Source organism: Ylistrum balloti, unplaced genomic scaffold (assembly GCF_031769215.1).
Source record: "Ylistrum balloti isolate Yb309-2 unplaced genomic scaffold, AGI_CSIRO_Ybal_v1 Utg370946, whole genome shotgun sequence".
Lineage (NCBI taxonomy): Eukaryota > Metazoa > Mollusca > Bivalvia > Pectinida > Pectinidae > Ylistrum > Ylistrum balloti.
The window spans coordinates 506,539-523,075 of record NW_026782533.1 but is presented as its reverse complement, the minus strand read 5'-3'; the positions used below and the strand labels follow the sequence as shown (position 1 = coordinate 523,075).

Below are 16,537 nucleotides of genomic sequence, written 5' to 3'. Positions count from 1 at the left end.
AGTTTGTAAAAATGCCTTTTTTGGGATTGGATCGGTATGTTTTTGTTGTTGTCATATATGAAGCATCGGTGGTTCAGTGGTAGAATTCTCGCCTGCCACGCGGGAGGCCCGGGTTCGATTCCCGGCCGATGCACGGTTTTGTTATGCAATGCACGGAAAAAAGGATTCGTTTTGCGATAAATTTCAATAATTGACGATTTCACTTTATCAAATATAATAATGTCTTATATTGTAAATAATTTAAGACGATGTGAATGTTAGTTTGCCCGTCTTTAAATACATGTCTTGTTTATTTATTCATCAATGACGACACCGTAGTCTTCCCCGTAAAATACTCCAACAAGACACAAACATGTTCTACAACAACCGCTATGATGGGATTTCCCATGATTTAAAAAGTAATCTGTCGGAAAACACATCTAAGATGAACAAAACACGAGGAACTATTATTAGAAGTTCTGACCAAGGAATGATTCGGGGATAATATCCAGGGATTATCGATACTTTCATCATATTTCCTGTGTAATCGAAGGAAGATAAACCACGACCGATGATCACAACAATGTAATCGGGTGTTTTTTAAGGGTAAGAGAGTGTGTGATATTAAATTATATATCACTCACTTCATTTCTCTGATATTTTCTTTCAACATTACCAAACTGTTTATTAAATACGACAAACCATAAAATAGTTTACCTCAAGAGAAAACAGTATTTTTCGTAAATGTTTTATACGGATATGAAGCATCGGTGGTTCAGTAGCAGAATTCTCGCCTGCCACGCGGGAGGCCCGGGTTCGATTCCCGGCCGATGCACGTTTTTGCTATCAAATGCAAGAGGACAAAGTCTCTATACTCTCCCATATATTTTGATGTTTGAGTCATATTATTAATAGTACTTAAGATGATAATATTTTAATATGTAAAGATTTCCGGTAAAATACTGCACCAAAACACAAACTTGTTCTACATACATGAAAAGAAATGAATTCGAAAATATCCTGTCGGATGAAAATGAGGAAATATCATGAGAATTCCGACCAAACAATGATACAGGTGTAATATCCAGGGATATCTCCCGTGTAATCAAAGGAAAACAGGGCACGAACGATGATCACAGATGTTACAGATGATTACCTTTACAACATATTAGTCATTATATTCAAACTCTGCCTCGAAATCTTCAATTACCGAAAAGAGTTTGTGATATTAATGCATATTAACATTACTTCAGTTCTGAGTTACAAATAAGAAATACTCTTTTTTTTCGGAGATAACCTAACAGTAGATAGAATCGGCCGAACTATTAGATATTGTACAATCTTCTCAAATACTGATTTCTTAATATGAAGCATCGGTGGTTCAGTGGTAGAATTCTCGCCTGCCACGCGGGGGGCCCGGGTTCGATTCCCGGCCGATGCACCTTTTTGTATATAAAAAAAAGTCTCCTTCATATATGTGGATGTTCTAGTCATTTTAGTTATAGTAATGTCTAAAAATGAAAATTTAAAGAAAAAATTTAATTTGTTGTTTATTTATCAAAGACGACATTGTAGTTGTCCCTTAAAATTCTCCAACAAGACACAAACTTGTTCTACATACAACCTTTGTGTTGATATAACTCATTAAATGGAAAGTTTCCTGTCCGATGAAAGCCTTGACCTTGGAATCTTAAACAAGAACACACGAGAGTTACTGACCTGTCTGTAAACGTTTAACAACTATTTAAGAGTGATATTATAACTATTACATTTCTCGATTACATATAAATTGTTATCTCACAATCGTTCTCTGAAATTATTAAAAAGTTCTTTATTTAGAAGAAATGACACATCATCAAGGATATGGAAGATAAATCCTTTCTATAACATGTTAATTCCCAAATCTTGTAAAGGAAGTTCGGTAGAGAAGGCAGTGCAGTAAGTTCGGCAAATAGGAGCTGTGTATTGCCGTAGGCTGTTTTATCCACGTGGACATTTCTGTCTTTCTGGAAGAATCAGTACAAAGTTATCTCTCGTTCACGACGTTTAGATAAACTTTGTATTCTTAATATTTCTTTAGTCGATAGCAAATTTCTTGAAATGGTGAAAAACAAACAAATACACATTATGTAGATATGCCCTATTTTGGGATTCGACAAATATATTTTGGTTTCTTATCAACAAGCATCGGTGGTTCAGTGGTAGAATTCTCGCCTGCCACGCGGGAGGCCCGGGTTCGATTCCCGGCCGATGCACATTTTTTCTTTTTTCCATAAATCACAAATCAAATCCAACACAGTGTGATGATAATTATCATTAATTTACAATTATGTTATGACGTAATATATCAACACCTTTTTAAAGTCAGTACAAGCATTTATCAATATATTTTGTCTGAGCTGTATTGACAGTTTCTATTTGCAAACATAAACCATTTACTTTTCAAACAAATTAATAATCTGTCGAATTTGGTGTTAAATCGTTATCTTTCAGAAACTAACCCGAACCCAGATAGTGACAATGATTTCAGCATCATACATGGTACTCGTCACGATTTTTCCCGCCAAATTCAGGGGAGGTCATTTAAGTCTAAGGCAAAGTCAGCATATTTTGAAATAATTTCAGACACTCAAAATCTTAATATCCTAGGTGTATGAATTGGAAGAAAATCATATTTTTTTATTTGCATATAATCACAAGCTCTTACCACTTCACATTAATCTTATCGGCTATTTTTATCGCGCACTTGACAATAAACATGCATGTTAAACACAATGACGGAATGCTACATTTTTAGGAACAAAACAGTTGTATTGTAGCATTTTCGACACGGTTGATTACACCCGGTACCGTTATACAAATCTTTATATCTTGACCACGACGACCCGGTAATCCGCCTCTCCGAGCCAAACGCTGTCCATGAGGTCAGACAGAAAAAGTCAAGAGTATCGCCGAATAAAAATCACGTGCTATACAAAAAAAAATATGTTACAATGCAATCCAGGTTTAAATAGTAATGTCATTGTCCATGTGAAATCTGGCTAGTATAGCTCAGAAAATAAGTACATTATATTTCGGCAGCTTGACCGGGTATGACCACTGGAAAACATCTGAACTCATCACTGTCCTTAGCGTGTGATAAAAAGTGTACCAACACGATAACTTTGTAAATAATCGACACCATTAGCCGAGTATACCTTAATCAGTATGGTATACTGTAAATTACTTAGATTACGCGATTAAATTATTTCGCGAACACGCTTCTTCAGACATATTCGCAAATGATGAACTATTAGATAAGTATACTTTAAAGAATGCCGATTTCAGTTACTGAATCAACATAGAAGCCATCCAGAATTAATTTCGTACAAATTATTGCGAAAACTTGTATTCGCGATCGGCTCTCCTTGCGTATTGACGCGAAAATAAATCAAACGCGAAATATGAAGGATTTACAGTATATGCCTCTGTTAAAGTATCTTGGTATATATATCTCTTTATCGTTTTTTAGCTGAAATAACAAACCGAAAAATAAAAAAAACTCCAACTGATTTTACAATTGTGCTGACTAGTAATTCGGGGAAAGGTGAGGTATCTTCGAAATTATAAGTCTGTCAAATCATCTTGGATCATTATTACATAAATTTTCCTTTCACAAATAAACTGAAGTGGACTTGTCGTCGTAAATTCTGAAGTGATATGAAGAAATACTATTTCTGTTCACGGTGTAAAGTGATTTGCTATGACTACGATTATAACCTTATTGATTGTTTATACTGTATGTCTAATATCAAATTTATATCTACCTCCCAAGTCGTTTAAAAGTGATTCTAACACATATAATTGGTAAATGCTAGGGATAACCTTGAATTCGTTTGTAATAAACGCTATATATAAAGATCGATAGATATATGTCTAGTGGCAATATAGGTATTTTTATTATCTACTTCACCTGTCGGTAGACTTTGTTTAAACTACGTGATACAATATCGGTCTCGTCTCCTTAACTAGTTCGTGCCCAGTCTACTTTGGGACTTTTTTCCTGTCAATGTGATCCCCCTGCCGATTCACGGTACAGTATCGTATTATTCACTTTAAGCATTACAGCTCATTATTATAAGAGTTAAATACATAAGGATACAATGCACATGTACAATATAAGGCTATTGCAACACTTACAAAACATTCAGAAATTATGTGAAACTATAACTTACATTGTACAAGACGAGAAGAAAAAAACAGACTGGCAGATAGTTGAGTCAAAAAAGTATAAAAGAAAGACAATTATTGGCAGAATAATCATGGTCATTAAACAACACACATTACACATATATCTTGAAATGTTGAACGTGATAATAAACTTGATTGTAAATGTTTGCCTAGATAACACAGTTCTTTTCTATAACGCACCGTTCGTAACTATACGAGTTTGTAAGACGGTGGACGGTTCCTATAAACAAGTACACAAGACCTGTCATATTTCACTGCACGATGTAAGTGACAATTATTACTGATACAATATAAAAGAAACGTTAAAAAATAAGCTTAATAAAGTCCATTTTAATTTATGTATCAGTTACTTAGATAAAAAGGATATTTGCCTCCGTAACAGCGAGTTTCCTATCAAGACAGTTATATACTTGTAGTACGGATACAGAATGCTCTGCATAAAGAAAAAAATATCTCGAGCCCATTCTATTATTTGAGCAAGGATACGGTTTGAACCGAAATGACATTATCGTAGCATTGAAAGAAGCACTTAGACTCATGGGCAGTCATTTAGTTTGACCATCATGACCGTATGACCTGGTCCTCCGGCCACTCGCCTTTAGAAATTGTTATGTCCCCGCTGGTCGAGAGTGACCCCGAGATTGCCACGTACAAATCGAGAGAGATTATAACAGGACATAGAGAGCCAATTATAAATATGTCAACTCGTTTCTGCATTGAAAGGATTTTTACTACGCTTGTAACAAAGCCCGATGTTCATATGACTTAAAATTTCTGAATTATAGTTCCAATTGTTCATCGTTGAAATATTTATAAACTCGTGTTTCACTGCCGCTTCGTTTTACAAAGTTCGTAAAATATCATCACGAGGTTTAATAAAGGAGTATTTGACAGCTTATGAAACTACGAAATATCTAATCAAATAAAATCTAAAAAAATAATGTGCATCGGCCGGGAATCGAACCCGGGCCTCCCGCGTGGCAGGCGAGAATTCTACCACTGAACCACCGATGCTTTATATCTAAAGTACAACATATAAGAAAATCCTCTATTCTGTAAAGGCTCAATCTCTGTTGGTTTGTCTTATTTCATAAACTGTTAGGTAATCTTGAAACAAAATTACGGAAAAATGAAGTGACGAGTACCATGTATAATGCTGAAATCATTGTTACTATCTGCGTTCGGGTTACTTTCTGAAGGATAACGATTTAACACCAAATTCGACGGATTATTAATTTGTTGACAAGGTAAATGGTTTATGTTTGCAAATAGAAACTGTCAATACAGCTCAGACAAAAAAGTATTGATACATGATTGTACTGACTTTAAACAAGTGTTAATATATTACGTCATAACATAATTGTAAATTAATGATAATTATCATCACACTGTGTTGAATTTGATTTGCAATTTGGAAAAAAGAAAATTTGCATCGGCCGGGAATCGAACCCGGGCCTCCCGCGTGGCAGGCGAGAATTCTACCACTGAACCACCGATGCTTCATAAAAGACAACATTAAAAATATGCCGTTCCAATGCCAAAAAAGAGCAATTTTACAAAATGTTTATTTGTTTGTTTTTTCACCATTGTAGGTGATTTACCACTGATTAAAGATATATTTTGGATACAAAGTATATCTAAATCTTATAGTCTACAGATAACATTGTACTAATACTTTAAGAATGAGAGAAGTTTCTACGTGGCTAATACAGCCTACGGCAATACACAGCTCCAATTCGCCGAACTTACTACACTTCCTTCTCTACCGAACTTCCGCCTTACACGAATGCTATCTTTTTTGATATCGAGTAAAACATCGTATTGAATCTCCAATCGTTTACATCACAAAGTATTATTAACTTTATTACTTATATTCTCAATTATTTAGATTTATTGGAGAGGAAAGAGTTTTTTTCCGTGCATTGCACAACAAAAACGTGCATCGGCCGGGAATCGAACCCGGGCCTCCCGCGTGGCAGGCGAGAATTCTACCACTGAACCACCGATGCTTCATGTAAGACTATTTTAAGAATATACTGATCCAATCCCAAAAAAGAGCATTTTTACAAAATGTTTATTATCGATCATCATGGTATGATAGTTGTTTGTTTAAGATTTGTTTGATCAAGTGAAATACATTTATCATATTGCTGTCATGTAAAATATCGGTCAGGAATCGAACACCTGACTAATGTGTTGTAAAGGTAATTATCTGTAACATTTGTGATCACCGTTCGTGCTTTGTTTTCCTTTGATTACACAGGAGATAACTTTAACATTCCTGGAATTTTCACTAGATTTCCTCATTTTCCGACTGGAGTTGACGGGAACACTGACGCAGTAACAAAGAGTTTCATCATAACTGATTCCTGAAATAATCAAAGTGAAATTCTTTGGTAAAATTTTTAGGCGGACCAACTGGATAAGTCTAGATAAGTTGTACGATTGTCATTGTTGTGTCAAGGTTTATAATTTGTCTCAATCTTTTTCTATTTGTTAATATTTATGTCTACATCAGGTCATTTTACAGTGAAATGTCTTGACGGACGAATTTTCTCGTGATTTTTGGGAAGGTAATATACGGACTGAACTTCTCTGAGCTGTATGGGAAATATTGGTGACATTCATAATCAAAGAACTATAAACATTCATTGCTTTGACCACTATAGACCCGTGACCTGCATCTCCGGCCAGACGCTATGTCTGAAAAAAAAAAAAACCTCTCCCCGCTGGTCAAGAGTGACCCTAAAAATGTCATACACTATTCAGGAACATTTGTGATGGCGGATGAAAAGCTAATTACGAAAAGAAGCAGTGTTATTCAGCGATTTTCAGCGGGTGGCATATTATCAACACAAAACCTGGCAGATATGACAAAAAATATAATAGTTTTAACGCATTATGGCTTCACTTCGGCAGCTGAAATCCGGACAATCTGTCAATGACCAATACTTATTATTTATAATTAAGCATACTTAGCTGGACATCCGGATGTGGCACGTTCCGTGGTCATTTGTCCAGTAAAGAGTTAAATTATGTGTATCATTTTCAATAGTATGACGCGTGTATCACAGTTGGTAATTTTTAATACGAAATAAAACTGGTATTTAACACGAATTTTCCTTGATATTGGTTCTGTTTAATGGGATAATTTGCGGATATTAATGTCTTGTGAATATGAAATTATTAATGCTATTTCAATAGACCACAATGACGTTAACAAGCCATGTGTTTGAGTATATACAGGTACACACTGCATGTATCGACACCATGCTGTTAGCATTGAAACCAACCATATTAGGACAGCCTGGTCAATCTACTGTATCTTCAAACCCTGATCAATGTACACTGCATGTATATAAACGAATAAAATTAATTTACAAATAATGTTTTTCAGACAATATGACCACTTTCCCATAAATTTCCGGAATAATCTTAGTATTGGTTCTAAACTTACTGCCTCCTTATCTTATATGACTTTAAAATAAACGAAGGAAAATAATATAAAACGGAGATGTTGTTATCCTGTTTTACTTACTAAAATAAGATATCATGATTGCTGTATCGCGGTATTTCGCGAAGACCTTACATATATTGTTTTCAGCAAAAGACGTCCTTCATTTTGATATCAGCTTCGTCCACTTAAACGTACTTTGACTCGAATTCCCCTGAGCATCAAATTTCGAGTTGTGTGGTTGTCTTTTCTAACGATGTTAAAAGCTAGTGTGAAAAAAGTTTAATACAATCAATAGATGGGCTTTTCATACATGTGTTTAAACCTGCATAGGGAAACATAGATGTGTATAGTTTTCCCCTTCGTTGCCAAGTATCAGCAGCGGTGAATTATACATAATATTGAATGTATGTTGAATTAATCAAATTTCTTGTACAGTATACACAATGTATAGGGAGGATTCTGACACCAAGAACCATATCTCGGATCGATAGTCAGATTCTGTTTCTCGACTTAGCTGTGTCCGGCACGTCTTGGACGTGGTCAGTATTGTAGTCTCGAGGTTGTGACACCCAGACCAATTCTCTCATAATTATCTTCGTACAACGCAACTACAATCATCGTTCTTTGTTTCCCCAGATAGCAAGTAAACTGTTGTCCCGTTATACAAATATGTAAAGTTGCCAAACTTACAAACATTTAATTTATACTTCACCTCCCCGGACAAAGCTAGGTGTCATACTGCCATGTTTATTTATGGCGGGTAGATGCCAGTTCTAGCCAACAAATGTGACGTAATGCTACGACGGACTTACTTGACCAGTGGCCAAACTGGTCAATAAACTTTATCAGTGTGTCTAGTATATACAATGATGACCACACACTAGCCATAAACACAAAGGTGGTCAGTTCTTTGTAAGAGGTGAGAAAAGACGCGCCTTAATCAGGTGTCAACATTTGCCATGACGCGCCATCTATGTTTCGTGTCAAATGTTTTATATGAATTTAATGGGACTTGAAAGAAATGTGTGAGGATTCTTGATAACTTGTCAAGTGTCTGGTCAATACAAGACCTGCGGTAACGGTAGATAATCGGACTTGTGTGCACTTTTTTCTTTTTAACTTTTGTGTTACAATATAACTCTTATCAATCTCATTCAAAGGCCCAACGTTTCCAAATACAAACACAAGAAACACATACAAACAGAAATTAATTATTCTTATTCACAATAAGAAAATTCTGAAATAAAAAAACTACCAACAAAACCAAGTCGCTAATTACAAGTCTGCTAGTATCACATCAGCCTGACTGTTTGATGGATGTGTGGAACTTTCGTTTAAAAAAAAAAAGGCGAACGATGCTTAAAAATATGGTTGTGAATTATCCATACACAGTACTACAATACGTCTGTTGTTGTTTCGTGAGTGAATTAATAAATGGTTCAAAATATTTATGTTTGATTTTAATACCCTGTAATATAACATTTTCATATTTTCATAACTATATCCCTCTTTCGGTTAACTTGTTTTTGTTTTCGTACGGGGCTAAATAGATCAGGTGACAAATGCCTTACCAAGTCCTTTCAATTTCACTTTAAATATATCAAACGTTCGCCTCTCAGTAAACATAAAGCAAATATTCCCCTATATATTTACTGGATATTAATTGAAATCATACCCAAATTCATAATCCAGAGATGTAATAAGGAATTGTAAGCTACAAAATTAAAATTACAATATTTGTTTGAATTTGATTTTAATATGGTAATTTTTGAAATCTTGATTTCTATTTTTTCATTTTATTGTCGTTTTGTCTTAATTTGAATCCCCAGCCTTGTATAGGTTTTACTTGGCGAAGCAGGTCTTTCTGTCACAGTGGCACTCTGACTACAGCCTGGATTTATCGAACGGCCTTGCATCGAATTAAAACATCCGATAACGAAACGAATTCGAAACATTTATTTGAAGAAAGATTTAATATTTTCTCAACCAAAAGCAGATAGACAAACCAGCAAAAATGTCACGTTTGTGCATATATAATAGGCAGCCATCTTCTATTTACAAAAGTAAGATTGAACTTTTTGTCATGTCTCTAACCTTTAACATTTTTCATAAATGATACACAATATCATTCACTTACGTTATCTGTTAATTCCCTAAACGTACAGTTCTCAGGTTTAATCTGTTCCGCGTCATTTTCTGATGTTTGGTCCGAACGAGTTTCTACTGGTGACGGCCTGTAGGATAATTCCAATACAACAACAAAACTCGATGATTCTAAATGTCACGAGACCATTACGTAAACTATAGTTCAGAACTAGTGAAAACAACAATATTTCAAATTCTTCAAAATCTATTTTTTGTTTGCATTCCGGATAATATTTTAAAACTAGAGTCGTTATACAAGGGGTATAACGACAGGTGTGGTTTATACCTGTCTGTGACAAGACTGGACGAGAAGACCACATGTACAGAACGCGATAATGATGAGAACACTCGACGCTGATAACAGACATGTTATCATGTGTTAAACACCTATGCCACTGGGGTGGGATTAAGATAACGTGCACGACAAATATTTCATTTATCATGTGCAAATATAGATGTTAGCGAGGAATTTTATATCAAACAACTTAATTGATAAAATGGTATTTGTGTTATCATCGAATTTGGTGATTCTGTATCAATGATCTTGTTTGTTTCCCGCCAGGAAAATCCATCCCTATCTACGGTGAAATCAACATTACGTTGACAAATATTGATGTACATTGTTGATTCCAAAGTATAAAGTTAAAAATGACGAACTTTCCTCTAACGAACATGTGGATCCTCGTTAGACAGAAAGAATCGCGTGTTCTATAATAAAAAGAGTTATGGCCCTTTGTGAAGTTTATTATTGAATTTCGGTATAGGACTGAGATATGTCTGGTGTAAACTTGATATCTGAGTGTTGGTCCATCATTCGTTTAACAAGGTGCATACACCAATAGAGCTGATCAGTAATTTCAAGATGATAAATTGTAACCAAGAAAGAAGAAAATACAACCAAACGGACTCGGAAATCATGTACTACTTCTTCGAACTTTTCGGTGGTGTCCCTTCGAAATACTTAGGAATCCGTAAAGTTTATGAAAATCATTTATTTGGTCATTTTTGAACTGGTATTGATGGACCAGTTGTGTGACTTTATTTATTTATTTATTCATTTATTTATTTATCTAACGGGTTTTACGTCCACTATTGCAGTCTTTCGGCCTGTTAATGGGCGAGAGTTTGGCGTTTCGGTCCTCAACACATAAAGGTCGATACAGGCCTGTGCATTTAATAAAATTCATAAAACAACTATTAATGACAGAAAATCACACGCCAAAGTAACTATGTCTTGTAAATGTGATAATTGTGGTCAATTCTGTCACCCCGTACTGACAATTAGTGGTCATCTGGTTGGCTTTACCTACCACGTTCGCTGACCATGATAGGCTACTTGATACACCAGGTGTGTTTCGAACACTTTCACTTTGACAGGATAACACACTCTAACCGTGAACTTTGTCGGCCTTGGTGGGGAATCATGTCCAGTTTGGACACCTCCTCGAGTTCGGACAATGGCTTGTAGAGTGTGTAATGGATCTTACCTGACAACCTGGGGTCCAGGCATTGGCGGACACAGCTAGGAACGTGAGAACATCGTCCGCATTATCTAATATATCTAGGTAGCGACAAAACTCGCATGCTGCGAAGAGAAAGTTGATGACTACCCATTATTACAGAGAACTTTGGTCAATGACCATCACCTAGGTCACGTTTGTGTTACGAAATACTGAATCATAATCGCCAATATCGTTATATGTTTTGCTGTCTGTTGTTTTGTCGTAAAACGGCATTTTGACGTCCCAATTCTCTGTTGGTGAAATATGTTTCATGACAAGTTTTGAGACTAACTTGGATTCGTAAGTAACATATTTTTAAGAATAAATTCTGTCTATCTTATCGGAAAAAATATTACTTATGTATTGTCTCCTGTCTACCAGATTTTTGTAGTTTCTAAATGGACAATCGAAAAATAAATTACACTATTTAACCATGAAGGGGAGTCACGAGTTTCTCAGTCCTGAAGAAAGTACCGGAGGTTTCTAAAACGGATAATACATTCATTTTATAAGACTGTCAGCGTTAGTTTACACTTCAATGTGCAAAGCAAGTGTACAAAGAGAACTCATATTCAGGGATTTGAAAGCGTTCTATTTCTTGTTTCACGTACCCTCCAGCCCAAAGCCTTGTTGATATATTTTATTTAAAAACTATACAACCCAACTGGACCCTGACAACCGCCCTGTTATAAGATCATTTTGGTCGTAAGATCGGTAGGGTATTATTACAATCTAGTCATCCTCAAGCTTTTAACTTATTAAAGAGAGTCCCAACAATTAGACTGTGGTATGCTTTTAACGCTCATAAGTTCCCTCAGTTTCTACCATGCTGTCATAAGAAAGAAAGGAACGAGGCGGGAAATGTAACAAATATGTCCGCTTCCATTTCGGTTCTGGGAATATTTGACATTTGAGCCAGGATACCACTCTCGAACTACATATACAAAGGGAAATAATTTATTATATTCTGTGCGACATCCTTGTATTTTGTTGAGTATTTCTGAGTAACTTTTTATCATTAATATTGATTCGGTGCATGTAGTTTTCATAATATTGTAGAATGTGTTGTTATCTAATCTTGCGAATGTAGGAAATAGCTATTCGTTTAATTTGACAAAAAATGAATAAATGAATAAATAAATAAAAGTGATTACTTTCATCCATTTTGGAAGGGATTTTAGCAATTTCTTCTGCGTACCTGCAGTCTTTTCTGTATCGGTCGGAGTTGACACGCAGTAAAAAGGGGTCAGCTCCGGCCCCTATGCTATTTCCCTCAAAATACCTTGTCATTAGAGGTCAGACCCCTTGGGGTCAAACTATCTACAAAACCGTCGAGATTATTTTTTTAGCATTCCTTGCATAAAAAAGATGTCGCGACTCATTTCTGATAAGCTCTTTGAGACATGCTTCTCAGGTCAAAGGTGACATATGGAATTATAATAACCAGCCAGCGTTTTTAAGCTGGTGTGTGATCGACGATTGTCCCCGCGTGCACGGAGCAATTATTTTGGGGATACGGCCTTAATCGGACGTGACTTGACCAAACTGACCATTACGATGACCGTTGGCGATGCACAGTACCGGTCAACGTGTGGCGATAATCGACCACTGACGCTTGTTTCTGTCACAATTTCTTTTATTCAACAATTTAGTCGGTAAAATATAATTACATGTACCTGTCAGGCCCCCTGTCCTGACCAGACTTTGTTCGTGCGGGTCAGTGGTCACCAAGAGGTCACTCAATGTCCAAACCTGGTCGTTTTAATTCATCTATAAAGGAAATACACAGATATCGTAAAGCACGCTTTGTAGTTTTATTAAAGATTTCAAATCTTACAAATATGAAAACGTACAAAAAAGGCCCTCTGGGAGATATCGTGAGAATATGAGGCCAGCGTTTATTTATATTTAATACAGACACTTCTGAGGTTTAAAATATTGTACTGTTAGTTGTTTCCGTTCTGATGTATGATCTTATTTAAACAGTTCAATACCAGTTTTTAAATTTTAAATTAGGCCCCTACAATAGTAAAAATCGCCGCGCATTGTCCAAGATACGCCCGTGTTATTCATATTTGTCAACTAAATCTACACCGGAAAGGGCGTAACCTAGAACAAATTGCAACAGTACTTATTTATTTATTCATCGATTAATTAATCTATTTCTCTTTTTTATCAATATAAAGTACATAATACACCAAAAGTCTTTAAAAAAATAGTAAAAAACAGGTCCTATGAGTATCGATTTTCTTAAACACCATATCACATTTTTGTGCCATTTTATATTTTCCGACATATTGGACCTGTCCCAGCGATTTTTATGCCATACAGAACGTCACATTAAATCTGTCTTAACATAAAAGTGTCACGTTTTGTCACTAACAACGTAATAATATCCGCTTCATTTTAATTTGGCGCACTACTGCTGAACAAAACGTTGTTATCTAACATCTTAACGACACAACAAAACATCGGTTTAATGTGTGGTTAAACGTTAACGATAACTGGGCGTTTATTCTTATCTTTTAATAACAGGTGTAAAATAGAGTACTTTTTTTAGTATCACAGTACCTTATTATCTAAAGTGCTTGTAAAAATCATCGACTGCTTTCAAATCGTAAAACGCACGATTTAACAACAAATATACTTCCGGAAAAAGCATTAATTTCATTTATTTTTTTGTACAGTAATTGAGCGTGTTTTATTTAATTGTGTCATAAACTGGTTATAGTTTTAGCAATATTTATTTTCAAGGTCGGGGATCAGTATCTCTCGAACAGTAATGACGAAATAGGAATTCGACGTCGAGTTAAGTTCGTTGTTCGCGTTTGTCGAGCTTAGTGTTGAAAAATAGAACATTTTGTGAATAGTTTATTCAATTATGAAATCATGAAAAAAAGATTTGATAATAACCGTAATATTATGTATGCGTATATTTTTTTTTTATATATACATGCATTTAAGATAATTGTTAACACGTCAGATGGCAAATATCCCACTATAATTCACACATAACATCCAAAAGTTTTACATCAACCAAACGCATTAACGATAAAACGTATAATTTCTTAAAACTTTCCATAAGACTGCCAAGTCATAACTTCGAAACATTTTATGAAATAAACCACTCCGGGATATATCACAGTGCCTCCTCATAGAAACCCCCTCTCTGGGACTACAGGTGTTCGAAATGTGGTACAGTACTTTCGCGATAGGAAAGAAAAAACTGCATATAATATTAAGACATTGATTAATGTAAACTAAGTTCATTGTTAACTTAAAACTTCGTTGATTAGCGTTTAACTGCCCCGAGACATACGTTAACACCTTAAAAATACAGCTGTGTAATTTGAGATGATGTGTTAAAATTTTACGTCCTGATGTGTGAAACGTACATCACCTGTTAACCTGTAGCCTACAGCTTGTTTATGACTAACTGCTTGGAGAGTTTAACTGGATCCTAACCACGGATCCTGTGGAATTAAGACGGTGGCAATTCTTGGCCGTAGAAACTCCATCCGGAATTTGTCATAGATTTCTGTTCTTATTTTTCATTTATCTTTTTTTCTCAATCAAAATGCGTCGGTATTAGGGCATTAAAACTCGAATCGAAAGATTTTTTTTTCTCACGGACAGGTCAATTGACAAAATGACACGGCAGTCGTAAACAATGAATGGGCACCCATGTGTATGAGAGAGGTGTTCCGATTGCGTCTCGGAAATCGAACTCCTTTGTTCTTTTTCAGTTGATTCTATATAAGTAGTGTATCGGATGACACAACAAATATTTGTGTAAGTCCATTGAAATGTCAGGGTCTGGATACCCTCATTCATAATAGGTAAGATAAGTTTCAGTGACGGTGAAATCATTCCGCACAGAATTAAAAGCATGCTCAAACTAAACGAAAAGTTAGCAAGCATGTCAGTCACGAATTATGGTTTTGTTAAAATGAACCTTGCAGTGATTTTGATGGCAAATCCGACCAAAAGTGCGCTGTCACCGCCGCCCTACTCGCGTTTCTGCCAATGGGAACATCTTGCCTTCCAGGTCAACCCGTGTACTGCATAACGATACAAGGGAAATAACTCCTATTGAATATTATATTTTTTTTTACGGTTCCGGAGCGGAATGAAAAGAAGTATTATGTTGCAATATGTGCAGCACTATCACATACCCACAAATCAAAGGTTGACTCCCCTAGGTACGATGTATACAAACAGCTGATAAAGCATGCCCACTCCTAGAGAAAAATCGATTGTTGTCGTTGAAAATAATATTCTTGAACGGCTAATGAAACATTGATACAATTTCAATACACGTGAACAGCGCTCCAGCTATCGGATACATATATGATAGGACACGTTTTTTGTTATAGAGATCAAATGATTTGGTGTTTGTAAGTCTGGTTTCATATCTTGCAAGCTTTATCATCGCACTGACAATACATATTTTATAGCGTTTAATCAAGGGATTTTTTTACTAAGAAAATATTTATACACCTGTACCTGTTCGAAAAATCCAATCCGATGTTGACTACAAAACTAAACGTGATTTGAGTGGTTATTTTCAAACGAGTTTAAAACGTAATGATTAAGTTAAAGTGCTTTAAACTGCATTTCATTGCACAATTAACCCGATAAATGCATCGTCACCACGCTGTGCTGGTGCAGTGGGAAACAGGAGAACTTTTCATTTAGAACCACCTACGAGAATAGGATGAGTCAGCAATATATCGGTAAACAGGTTGTCGATGTTATAGTAAGTTTTAAATATTCCATCCTTGCTTTTTGAAAAAAAAAATAATAAAAAAGAAAAATGCAAACGTAAAATCGTGGGAAATGTGTTGGGAGTTCATCTTTAAACATGTGAGTTGTAGGTTGGCGAAATTCGTCTACACATTACATTGATATAGAGAATAAATGTTCCCGATTAGATTTGACCCTTCTTTTGTACAATCCGCCCCACGGAAGTCTCTGTGACGTGTGTAAGATAGGAAAGAAACCGAGAAAGGTCGGAGGTCACCGGTTTACAACATATCTCACAGTAGAACAACAGATTTAGGAAACAACAAAACCATGACAAAGCACCAAACATTTCCTCGTTATTCGTGTGGTCTGATTCAACGTTTTCATCGAGAACGCAGATTTCTATTGTAATGTTCAGGAAATCTGTTTAGATATGCAGTAAATATCTTCTAGTTGGCATGCTTGTAAATGTTTAAGA

At 35.6% G+C, this 16,537-nt stretch overlaps 7 non-coding genes across 7 annotated transcripts; 4 read left to right on the top strand and 3 right to left on the bottom strand.

Moving 5' to 3' along the window:
• The first annotated feature begins 62 nt into the window (after nt 1-62).
• Trnag-gcc (transfer RNA glycine (anticodon GCC)) lies at nt 63-133 on the top strand. Its single transcript has one exon. It is a non-coding gene; the product is annotated as a tRNA-Gly (tRNA).
• Nucleotides 134-743: 610 nt separating this feature from the next.
• Nucleotides 744-814, top strand: Trnag-gcc (transfer RNA glycine (anticodon GCC)). Its single transcript has one exon. It is a non-coding gene; the product is annotated as a tRNA-Gly (tRNA).
• Nucleotides 815-1,349: 535 nt separating this feature from the next.
• Nucleotides 1,350-1,420, top strand: Trnag-gcc (transfer RNA glycine (anticodon GCC)). Its single transcript has one exon. It is a non-coding gene; the product is annotated as a tRNA-Gly (tRNA).
• A 743-nt stretch (nt 1,421-2,163) lies between these two features.
• Trnag-gcc (transfer RNA glycine (anticodon GCC)) lies at nt 2,164-2,234 on the top strand. Its single transcript has one exon. It is a non-coding gene; the product is annotated as a tRNA-Gly (tRNA).
• A 2,918-nt stretch (nt 2,235-5,152) lies between these two features.
• Trnag-gcc (transfer RNA glycine (anticodon GCC)) lies at nt 5,153-5,223 on the bottom strand. Its single transcript has one exon. It is a non-coding gene; the product is annotated as a tRNA-Gly (tRNA).
• A 414-nt stretch (nt 5,224-5,637) lies between these two features.
• Trnag-gcc (transfer RNA glycine (anticodon GCC)) lies at nt 5,638-5,708 on the bottom strand. Its single transcript has one exon. It is a non-coding gene; the product is annotated as a tRNA-Gly (tRNA).
• A 439-nt stretch (nt 5,709-6,147) lies between these two features.
• On the bottom strand, nt 6,148-6,218 carry Trnag-gcc (transfer RNA glycine (anticodon GCC)). The gene has a single exon. It is a non-coding gene; the product is annotated as a tRNA-Gly (tRNA).
• Nucleotides 6,219-16,537: the final 10,319 nt, after the last annotated feature.